The following is a 12,567-nucleotide window of genomic DNA, read 5'->3' on the forward strand; positions in this document are numbered from 1 at the left end:
TCTTCTATGTTATTCTGATACCCGACACATCTTTTTGCTTGCAACCGTCAAAAAGCAGTCTGTCCATATGATTATCCCTTCAAAACGCGGTCACATGGAATAAAATGATACCATCTTCTTTCTTTAATGGCGTTTTTTGGCGGGGGGTGGGGAGGATTCCACTGTAGAAGTGGGATGCTTGTCCCGATTTTTAAAATTATTAAACGATGCACCCAACAAGGGATGGTAATCCCGCGACCGGAATCCATGGAAAACAAAAATGCCAGTTCGTGCATTCGTCTTCGCCCTCTTCTCCTTTGCTGCTTCGCCCGGCCGCTGCACAGCGCAACCTCCCTCGCCGCCGTTTTCCTGCACCAACCAACCTCCCTCGTCGCCGTTTTCATTGCACAGGCTCCCTCGTTGCAGCCATCACTCGTGGTACCAGGTAATCCATCTTCAACCTTTGTTTTTGGGCGTCTGCTTAAAAACCGTTCAATCGAAGCTGGTTTGGTTAGATCGAAAATGCGTGGATCTTCTCCTGCTTTTTATGCGTATGTGCGAAGCATATGTTGTATAGGTAATCTTGAATTTTGGGCGTCTGTTTAATAACCGTTCTTTATGCTTTGTTTTGATTTGTCGATGGGTGAAAAGATTGCGATCATGAGTTGGGCGGGTTGTACGCTTCTTTTCCTCTCCCTCCTGTGCTTTTCTTTTTTTTTTTTTTTTGTGAAGTTTTCTTTTAAACATTGGTTACTTTGCTTGGACGACCTTATCCTTATGCGAGCACAGGGTGATACTATGTGTGTTTGAAGCGCTAATCGTAGATCGTGAGTGGAAGATGAAATTTTCCAGTAACATGTTAAACAGCCAACCTTAGTTCCCTATTGGAGTGAAATAATATTCTCTTGACTGACTAGTGATTCTATCTGCAACTGTTTTCTTAGGAAAAATGCAAGGAGAACTAAGTTGGGTCTAAGCAAGAACATGAGGAACTAGTGGTATATTAACTAAGCTAAGGCAATAAAACCATATACCAATTGTTTTTCCATTCACTCGTCGTTGTTCCTTTGTGTATTCTATTTCCAATATGTGTCTTCTGCTCAGCACTTTCACTTTCAACATAAATGCTGAAAAACTGTCCATTTTCTATTAAATTGGTGACGGCAGCCTTTCTAAGGGGCTGCCAACCTCTCTCTCTTTATTTCTATTACCTCAGCATACTGAAGCTGGCATGATCTAGGGTGTTTGATCACCTCAGCATACTAAAGCTGACATGAACAGATCCATGTGTGTCGATGAGTCGTAACTTTTATTTATGGAATCAAGCCTAATTAGTTAGTATAATGGCGGGGGGGGGGGGGGGGGGGGATTTTTGAGCTCTTTCAACTCGATTTGTCTAATAGAAAAGGTAACTAATTTATGCTATGCTCTGGTGTATTTTATCTTGCTTGTATGGTTTATTTGCTCTTGGTTGTAACTAACTATGCTTTATTTGTTCGGTCGAGATCTTATCTGGATCTTCTGTTGTTCTTTTTTATCTTTTATGTAATTTATATTAAGCAGCATATTCTCCATATATCTAACAAAAGGAAGAAGGCAAGTCCTCATCAAGGTGTGAGAATATGATTTGGAAAGAAGCACAAATGGACATGTTGGTACAACTCTTGGTTGAGTAAGCACGAACCGGCATGAAAGCACGGGGAGCTTGACAATATCAACTGCAAGTTTACCGTTACAAGGGTTCAGTCTGTCTGTAGGTCTTTTACTACTTTTGAAGTAGTAGACACATTCCAAGGACTACATGAACAAGAAGGAGGAGAAGAAGATTTAAGAGCATTGCCAGAAGAAGCTTTATATGAAAGATCGTCCATTTTGTGTTTATACTTGTGTGGCTGTCTGTCTGTTTTGTTTTTTTTTTTTGTTATCTTATGCTCTACCTGTTAAATGGTGAACAATATATTTACTGGACTATACTAATGACTGTTTGGACCTTCTTTTCAAGTACACTACTGGACTGTACAAATGACTGGATGAATAATATATATATGGTGCAGCTTCATTTTTATGTTTCTTGATATCATGTGTTTGAAGCAGGGTTATTAGATGAATGTGGAACGATTTCAACGTTCCAATTTTTTTTTTCCTTCATCCTGCAGCCTTCTTTTGTTAGTTTAGCCAATCGAAAGGATTTCTACAACAAAGTGACTATTTCTGAAACATATAATTTTTATTGACATGTATGCTTACCGGATATCTTATCCGTATGGATCATATTTAGGATCCTGCTCAGCTTGTCATTTGCGAATTTCCGTACATGCAAAGCGTAGAGAGCAGAGACGCTTATGAAATAAAATAATACAGGTAGCGTCCATAGTCAGGAATTTCAGATTTGAAATTGAATAAAAATCTAGTCTTCGAGGAAAAATCTCAATGCATAATAAATCTCAAATCCACGGAAGTGTGGATCTGAGGTCCGAAAACGATCGACCTTAGATCAACAGAACTGAATGGACACGCTAGATGGCTACCATAGTCCTACTGTCTACTTCGATTTCATTTCAGAAAGAAAAAAACAAAAAGAAACAGCCATACTCGGCAAGCTTAATTCCTCCGCTGGTTCGATTCATCCTCACCCAGTCACGGACAGAGAATCTTGCTTTTCTCCAAAAAAAAAAAAAAAAAAAAAAAAAAAAGTAAAAGTTGGGTAAGGAACTTGGGTACGGGATAGATTAGCTCGACTGGATCTGGGAAACGACACAGTGTTGTCACATCAGCCAATCATTGCAGGCTACATGGCGAGCAGATTAGTTACCGGCGGCTGGCCACGAGCCTATGGTTTGTAAACGGTTCGACCAGGTACTCCAATTGGTTTGGTAACTAGAATTGAGCCCGGACTCCAATATCATGCTACTTTACTTTTGGAAAGCTAACTGGAATAGTTTTAGTTAGATACGAATTCCATTATCGAACTGTATCCCCACTTCGCGATCGAATTCGAATTCTTTACTAGATTTTAAGTCAGATTGGCAGCAAACCAATCCCCTTTTTGGTCTATACATTACAAAGATGGCAGATGCCATATACTACTTATTTTCACTTTTGAACATTTTTGAAGTTATTACTGTTTTCAATAAATATTGTATATTTTCATTTAATGTTTTTAAATATATATAACAATATTTTAGCCCCATTCATAATCAATTCAATGAATTTATGAAGTCAAGGAATTCAGCAACCTGACGAACCGCGCCGGCTACTCTTCCCTTCATTTCATCGACCCAACGCAGGCGCCAGAATTTAGCCGAAATGTTAATGATTCTGGCGAAGGCTATGAATGGCGAATTGATTGACCGAAAGACAGTCCAAATTTACTGTTATCAGTTATTTGCTGACACATCATCAATTTATTGTGAAAAACGGACAAAATGACTCCTCACGGCAAGAGAATTGTATGCGACTGAAGATTTCGTGAAAAATAAGCAAAGGTGAGCCCTCCGAAAAATAATTTTTCAATTACTTCTACGCAATGACCTGAAAGTATATTTTATTTATGAATATACAGTTTATTTATAAAAAAAACATTGGACTGTTGTCTCCGTACAATGACATCAAAATTTACAAGGAATAAAAGGAATCTATATATAATATATTAATAGCCCCTGTTGTTTAGGCCCAAAAATACGCATGGGTAGTGATGCCCCATCAGTCCCAAAAAATATCTTTGTTATTAGAAGAAAATATGTATTGGATTAATCAATTTTTCACAGCTGTATTTGCTAAGATGTGAAGAATGAACACGGATTGCAATAAAAACGTGATGGTGAAACAAACTAAAAGACTTCGCCGTTAAACTAGTGCTTGGTTCTCTCGAGCTCTACTTGAACCTTGGACCTTTTATTATACCATCATCAACTCGCTAAACTCATTGATTCAAATCATACTTCTTACTTAATAAGCACTGAAAAGCATGTTGACCGGCCGAAAAAAAAAATCACCGATCATGTTCTTAGATGGGACATAACATGATACCTAACCAAAAACGGAAAAAAGGGTAATAATTTCTTGTTTATGTATATATAAAAGCATTATAAACAATTCAGATGTTGGTCTCTTAATTCCTTATTCACCGAACATTTCATTGATTGTTATTACATTCAGGGAGTTTTTCTTCGCGGGAGAGTAGAAAAGAAATTTTTTTTTTTAAAAAAAAAGGCTAGTTAAGGAGCACAAACAAGCAAGCGACCAGAACGTGGGCGTAGCATGTGGATGCATGAGTGATTTGATGGAACCGTACGTCCATTAATTTCCAACTACAAGGAAGGAACAGTGAGTGTGAGTGCTAAAAAAAGTAGAAAGTTGTCGACATAGATATGCATGGTCATGCTTATCTTTGCGGAGCAGACAAAATGGGTCCCCCTCCCCATTCTTCCTCCTCTCCACTCTTCTCACCAAACATGCTCTTCTATTGATGGCAACCCCTTGTTATTTAAAAAAAATGTCAAATGATCATCAACCGCTGAAAAGCTTATACAAAAAGATGAGCCAAATAGTTATTGTGGTGGGGTTTGCGAGGTCTTCTTCGCTCTTGCCTCCATCTAGTCTCTCTAGATCTCCCTTCAACCATAGCCCCCCTCAGTCTCGCCGTGACGCCTACGAGCCTGCCATGGCCGAGACGTTCGCCGGGCTGATAAGGATGTCCGTGCATTGCCTGTCCAATTATTCGGCTAAGATCGAAAAGCAGAATTTTGTTTCTTGGACAACAGGTATCTTTCCAGAGATGTTCAAGATCATTAATCACCTGGGGAGAAGGAACAACCAGGAGACGGAGCTCGCCTCCTGAAGCCACATTTCCGCCATCGAGACATCGGCTGCAACAGGGGATGAGATCAGCCTTTCTCACGTTTTTATCGAAAAAATGGGGAAGAAGGCCATTAGGTTGATTCCAGAAATTCATTTAAGGGTAGTTTGGCCGCAGCATTCCATGAATCTGCGGGATTAACAGAGTGTTTGCAGATCTATACAAACACTCGCAGAAATTAGACACTCACTCACAGAATGTTTCTACAGCCAAACGACATCTTACGCGTGGACCATTCAACTGATGACCTTCAGGACTTGAAGGTGAGGATTGTCACCCCGATTAGATTAGATGGCCCCGTATCTTAGAAAATCGGACATGTATACTGGTCGCATCGAGCTTAACTAGCAGCAGGAGGGGAGGGAGCTGCTTTCACCAAAAAAAAAAGAAAAAAGAAAATAATAACAACGCAGGTTCATCTCTCGTCCAAGGAAGGAACTAGGTGGAGCGATGAAGTTGTGTGTATGGTGGAAAACAAGGTGTTGAGTCAGATTCTCACAACTTTTATGGACCGCCAATACATGTTAATTGTTAACAACAAAGAGTGGCTGGCTTAGGTTGAAAAAAGGGCATCCATTGCCCCAGTTTTTGGCTATTGTATTTATTTACCAACCCTGCTGTGCTGCCTAAGAGTGTGCCAGGTGCTGGAGTTCCTAACCCCTCCTAGTCTTTTGAGTTGGTTTGTCCTCTTGCTTTCTATTGGTAGCCGATTCTCATTTTTTTGACGTAAATAAAATGTTTATCCAGGTTAGGAGGTCTTGGAACTTGGAAGGAAGCGCCTCCCCCTTTTCCCTGCGCTGGTTTGCGGCCCCTGTGTGGACATTGGAAGCTTGGCAGAAACAAAAAAGAGAAAAGAGGGCGATGGGTCTCTGTCACTAGTTGATTGATTCCCTTAACCCTACGGAAGAGGCATCAATCATCCAATTAGGGCATTTTAGTTGGGAATCCGCATTGCTGGAACAACTCAATTTTATGAAAGGTACTTACGTGTCAGATGAGCACCGGATACACACCATAGTGCTGAAGGAGGGATACTCGAGATTGCAAGAATCCTCGGGCAATTCTGAACAAGTTTGGGGAATGGATGCAGGAGGTCTCCAAGAGGAGAGAATAGGCGTCGGCGTGCAGAGAACGCACAAGAGTTTGGTTTCAGCTGGTTCAGAAGGGGAGGAATCCGTATTTCAATCACAAGGGAAAGAGTTTTTTTTTTTGATGAAGAAACAAGGAAGTTTTTCTTGAGCCACCTGCCGTAGAAGAAATATGGGTGTAGAAAATCCAAAATATTGTTCAATTACGGACGAAGGGAAAAGGTCATGAGAATTAAGTACTCGTAAGTGACGCGTGGTGGTGCAAGGGGACCATATGATTTTGATTTTGAAAGGAAAGAAACACCTGAACGAAGAAGTTGGTCTCAAAAATAAATATAATCCTCATACAAACATCATGTCATTCGAAACTTGGAGGGAGAAGAGGCAAATAGCCTGCCTGGTGTGCTGGCAGAGCGACTACCGTAGAGCAATAAGGAGCTGGGAAGCAGGGCAAGACAGAGATTCCTTCAGGACCAAAAAATGGTTTTTCCTTTTCCAGTATATTTATCTTCAACAATTCAACACGTCACATAAAGAAAGGTTTTCCATTCCTTTTGATAAAGTAGTCATGCTAAAAAGTTTCTCATTTTCATACTCACATGATAAACTTTTTTGTTATCCTACAAAAGTTTTTCAAATAATCAACCATTTTTATCCAAAGAGAACAGGTGGTGGTGATAATAAGACTTCTGCCAAGTCATTTTTAACCTGTAGCGCGGTTTATGCCATTTTATTAGAACTTGCATAATCATTGATCAAGCCATTGGGACTGATTAGGGCCGGATGCTCCCCTTACCAACCTGTAAAGGCGCTGACATGACTTTATAGAACATGCCCTCCAACCACATAAAACAAACGAACCGAGCGACACCCGAGTCCTTGTGGGTCTACAAGTCAACTTGTGGCTAAGGAGGCGGGCTTCGGACCAGAAATCGAGAGCCTGGCTATTCCCAACCCTAAAACTAATGTTCGTAGAAATGAGATAATAAAACAAAAATGAAGAAGAAGCAAAAGAAAGGAAGGGATACAGCAAGGAGTTAAGTTTCTTAGTAGTTCACTTTTTCTAAATCGACTTTGACTCGAGTACCCATCGAAAGCTTGTGACCGGCCCCAACAAATCCATTAAGCCAACAGGCAAGACCTGAGTTGCTGTGGGCTATGGGCATCACGGCCAAATTGTGACCCAAGCCCAAAGATTACCCTGCGACCTACCACCCAGCCTTAAAAACTTAAAACGTAATAGCAAGATCCGGATCCCCCCCTGGGGTGGAATCTCTACGCTAAATTAAGGAATGCTTAAAAATAAGAAACGCAGTTGCCTAGCATGAACGGATGATGGGATGGTAATAGAGAGAGCCCCACGCCACAAATAATTCAAACCGAGAAGAACGTGGCCCCGCTGCCTCCGGGCAAGAGATAACTCTAACTTGGATTCTCTTCTAACTTGACCTGCAAAAATGGGGTCCCTCGTGGGACAATCTCTTCTCCTTTAGTTGGAACAGCGAGATGTGGAAGTGTTTGGTCACATAAGATGGCGCAAGCAATGACAGCTACCCATGGATGCCATAGTTGGTTCCAGTAACATGAAAGTGTTATTTCATGAAAGTGTTATTTCCACGTTTTACTATATGTATGAGTTGAAGAGCAGGAAACATAAAGCTGATGACCTCACCCCACAATGCCCTCTAGGTTGTGGCAATAAAGACGAGGGCAACTTGGTAGCCATGACTCAGCAAAGGCAGTAAGTGCAGAGCATGATACCGCATTTTTAATATTTCCCCACTGCTCTTAGTGCCAAAGACGAATCATATACGGTCTGGACGGTGCGCTGAGTGCCAATACCAAATGAGGCATTGGTGCTCTGCCTTTCGTTTTTATTTTTGCAAGCGGCAGGCAGGCCAATCGGGTCCGCGAGCGTTTTCAGGAAGTAAAATGAAAAAGAAAGCATAAAATGGGATGGGACCCGTACAAATATAAGAATGGTGCAGCAGTAGATGCTTCCCCCTGCTACTAGTGGGAAAGCAAGCCAATGAATCGACAAAGCCTGGGCAGGCATGGGCTACCCTCTGGCTTTTGGATGTCCTGCCAAGTGTGGCAATTGGTGAACGATGAGTGCGTCTTCAACCTCACTCATGCGTGCTCTTTGGCCATTCAACCAGCAACTGTACTATTTTTCTATGTTCTCTCTTTTATATGTAAAAGTGAGAGGGGAGAGAGAGAGCTCTCAAAACAATTTGCAGGAAACATTTTCTTGTGTTACACAGACCCATGGAAAAAACATAAAAACTTTTATTTTCAATTGTTGGTACCCAATGTTAGGCCTTAAGGCAACATGGCTGAGAGTGTTGTTGTGTACTATTTTGTTTATATTCAGTAGAGTTAAGATGTGGAGACCGAAGGTTCAAATTGTGCTAAAAATCAACAGAAAAAGCTCGAGCTTTTCAAACTCGATACATCTGAAGCATCTCTTCATATGCCGATGATTAAAATAGAAAATATATCACTAAAAAATCCTGTCACATGAGTATTAGCGATGATTTATGATGCAACAACAGTTCAAGGTGTTTTTACAATGATTCGTAATGCTTTTAGTAACACATTTTAAATTTTTAACCATTTAACAACATTTTCCATGTGGCAGTATAGAATTCTCCTATGTATGTGTGTGTGTGTTCAATTTGATAGAAAAACCCAACAGCTATGTTCTGCTTAGGATTGAAACAAGAGGCTCCATTCCAAAATATCTTTCTCTTCCTCTCTCAAAAGGACACTAGAAGTCACGGGTGGTTACCGAGTGTGCTAATACAGAGATTATTATTTCATGAGTGATAGGGACATTTCGAGACAACTATATTCTTAAGCATTTCGAGAAGGAACTTGTTCCTCAAGTGGGGCATATGCATGTCCACCGATGATATTCTTATCAATCTTGGCCTCTATAGTATTTGCTTTCCCCATTCGCATAATTGACAAGGCATTAAAGATTCTAAGCTTTTGCCTGCACCTAATTTGGAACATTTAAATGAGCACGCGCTCTTCTTGCCGGTCGCTATTTGCAAGCAACCACCTAATCTGTGAAATGCCAGTGACGATGAACGCCTGAAGTTCTGCTTTCTTCTGAAACTAGCAGTTTTGTCCCGACCACTAAAAATTTAACCACCGTTTGGCGATGGATAATTATACAACAAAGGCACACAAACCCATATATTTATCCATTTTCTTTTTCTTGCTCCTTTTCCCGCTTCTTTCCACCCATTCTCCATTCTGTCCCGTTTTAGCCTTGGAAACACCTGTTGGTGAATTTATTGCACACCCCTTCCTTTCTCGCCCTCCACCATCACCATGCTTCATTTCGATTTTTCTACACATATACCTTCTCTAGATTGCTGTGGCAGGATAAAATATGATAGAACTGTCTATACACCTTGACTTGTAAAACAGTAGATCTATCCGCCTCTTCGAACGTGTATTTGCAATACTCTCATACTTTAAAAGTAAACGTGTCAGAGATGAATAATTTGGAGGGGCATTTGTTATTTATTCCTGGAGACTGTGACCCTTCAATTCACCAACCACAATGATCAAGCTTTTTCTCCCCTTTACAATATGAAAAAGATGTCGCATTTGTTCCGCTATATCTAAATACTCTGAGAAAGTGGGAATCCGAGTCCGACCAAGCGACTTCATCTCTGGAAATCCGTCCTACAAAAATTGATGGTAAATTCATACTACATGTGATAAGAAGTGTCCCGCTGCTAAGTTTGGAGGTCAACAAATCCGAGTTAAATCTGATATCCACTATTAATTGCTTAAAAAATCGGATTGAATTCCGACTTCAGAAATGACATCTAATATCTGATCGGATTGAAAGAAATTTTAACTAAATATCAAATCAGATTTGGATTCAAAATCAGATCGGATATAGTTTTAAATATGTATCTTACATTCAATGTTCATCATACGGTTTGAATTCAGTTTAAAAGTTGGACTTGGATTCGGATGTGAATCTGAAAATTGGATTATGATCGGGTTAGAATTAATGAATTCAAATTCAGATATAGTACAGAGTTTTCCTCATTCATATTTGAAAGAGTATTCACCATTGAGGCCCCGACTACTAAGCACTTAAGTGGCATTTACTGGAGACAGTCACCTCTATCTGGCTCAAATTAAAACTGGTTACATTTGTGAAAGGCAATCTTTACCCGTCCAGATCAGGGCCGGATAAGGACGACCACAAGAGAGGAAATCAAAAAGCTTGAATGTGGTAACTGTGGAGCGGCAGGATTAGGAAGCAGTCGGAAACTAATTCGCAAGGCAAGGTGCACGTGGCTCGGTTGCGAACAAGCGGAGATCTCTAACAACTTTATTACTGTGTTCCTCCTAAATCTGCCCTTCACAACTAATGAGGCACGAGCATTAGAGAAAAACCGAAGGCTAAGGATGGAGGGGGAAGGTTGAAAGAAGAGCACCCAAGAGAGGTGTGATAAGGTCAATGATGCGGGGAGAGGAGCGCAGCAAGTGAAAAGGTGGGAGCGGGTTTCAATAGCAGCAAGGTAAATGGGGCAAACATTGGCTGGATGGACAGGACACCGAGGCACAAGAGTGGACAAAGGCGTTGTTGTAGCTAGTGAAAAAGAATCCAACCAAATACTTCAGCACATAGGAGAAGACCTGGGAACCATAGAGAAGAAAGCAAATTAAAGTAGAGATTTTTTTTTTTTTTTTTTTTTTTTTATGAAGAAAGGAACGACACCATGCGCTAAGATCTAATTCGAGGCCAAAACATGAAAACAGCACAGCATTTTTCAAGGTATAGTAATAGCAAAAGACGGCGACGTAGTAATAGCAAAAGACGGTGACGTTTCAAAAGTTAAACCGGAAAGGCAAATAGGCGTGTCCGCTAGCAAAAGCAGGGAGCTAAACAGTGCGTTTGCACCTGTTTCAACGGCAAATAGTGAAACGGGACAACATTCTTAAGTGGCTCTGAAAGGAGTCAAGAGGAGTGGGGAAAAAAAGTCTTTATCATATTTTTCATTATCAACATTGAATTTCAAATGCATGAAAGTGAAAATTCAACATTAATTCATGCAATTCCCCATGTAAAGTTGTTAACAAATAGAAGCAGACTTCAGCCGCCTTATTATCTTTCTATGTTTCCTGGTCAGATAGATGAGGAACTTCCCAACATTAACTTTCCATGACGGTGGCTTATGCTAGATACGTGGATGCCAACGTTCCTAAGACCACAAGCCCTAACCAGAAAAATTAACAGGCCTGTAACACTGGCTCAACAATGTTGACAAAGCCCTAAAAGCCAAGTGCATGAACAGATCAAGGAACCAACTGTTCGAAAGTATACCCCGAGAAGTGATTGCCTGACTATGAAGTCGAAAATTTTGGCTATCATATCAGTGTCTGGAGCAAAGTTGCCGTGACCTTTCTCAGCTCACCTCAAGCTTTTGATTTTTCAACAGACCAACCGCATCACTAGTTGGCTTACCATTTCTCCCTCAACTTTATAGATCTTTAGTCGGCATTTTCCTAAACATATCAGGGTAACATGGTGTGCAAGCAGATAGGCACAACGTGAGATTGTAAATAGCAGGTACATGGATTAGGCCATGGCATTGTGCGTGAGGTCCGAGATGCCACTCATATTGTGATGAAAAATTGAAATGGTGTCTATCAGACCAGCTAAAGGAATGGAAAAAATGTCTGCCATTTCAGCTAGCGATTATTTCCACAAGCTGTCCAAGACAAACCTCAAACACTCAATACATGAGAAAATGAGTACTTAACATCAACCTGCCATGGAGACGTGTAATTAATTTTTGGAACAAAGATACCTCTAACATCCAACGAATTATGGTTGTTCGATATATATTAGAAATAAGACCACTTAAAGGCTGTGAAAGTCTTCATGCATGAGTTTTATAGTTGGTCCAAGTCATCAGAGGGGAATGAAATGTCAAAATCTCTAGAGTTCCATATTTGCATGAAGAACGATATATCATAGTTGCTGAACCCCTGTTCCGGTCACCACCATTAAGTACCGGATCAAAAGAAGGATACTTCTGCAAAATGTAAAGACACTAACAAGCTAAACAAATTGGCCAGTGGTAATAAACTTCAAGGTGACACTGAAGGATTTTTTTTTTTTTTTTTTTCTAAGCAAAGAGAATATTTATGGCCAAATTATGCCACTTAGGTAGGGATCAGGAACTCCTATGCTCATATAGGTAAATTACTTGATAGTGCAAAATGAAGCCACCAACGTTCAAGCATCAAAAGCTGTTCCCTGTACACATGAAGCTACCAACATAGATACGAGTTGTTTTATCTACTTGATAGTGCAAAATGAAGCCACCAACGTTCAAGCATCAAAAGCTGTTCCCTGTACACATGAAGCTACCAACATAGATACGAGTTGTTTTATCTACATATTTTCTATCTAAAATTAATACATGTTCAACCATTTTTATGTCTGTATGTCATGCCCGCATCCATAACAGTAAGATATTTGAGGTTCACGTAGAAAGAAGATTAAGCCCCTTAAAAATTGAACTTACAAGAAGGATTAGAGGCTGACAAGAAAACAATAAAATCCTGTGATTAGTACTACCACACTACCACACTACG

General features: G+C 40.4%; 1 long non-coding RNA gene across 1 annotated transcript; it reads left to right on the forward strand.

Moving 5' to 3' along the window:
- On the forward strand, positions 1 to 2,054 carry LOC116248408 (uncharacterized). The gene is made up of 2 exons (XR_004171019.1): positions 1 to 424; positions 1,543 to 2,054. It is a non-coding gene; the product is annotated as an uncharacterized LOC116248408 (long non-coding RNA).
- Positions 2,055 to 12,567: the final 10,513 nt, after the last annotated feature.

This window comes from Nymphaea colorata, chromosome 2, assembly GCF_008831285.2.
Source record: "Nymphaea colorata isolate Beijing-Zhang1983 chromosome 2, ASM883128v2, whole genome shotgun sequence".
NCBI lineage: Eukaryota > Viridiplantae > Streptophyta > Magnoliopsida > Nymphaeales > Nymphaeaceae > Nymphaea > Nymphaea colorata.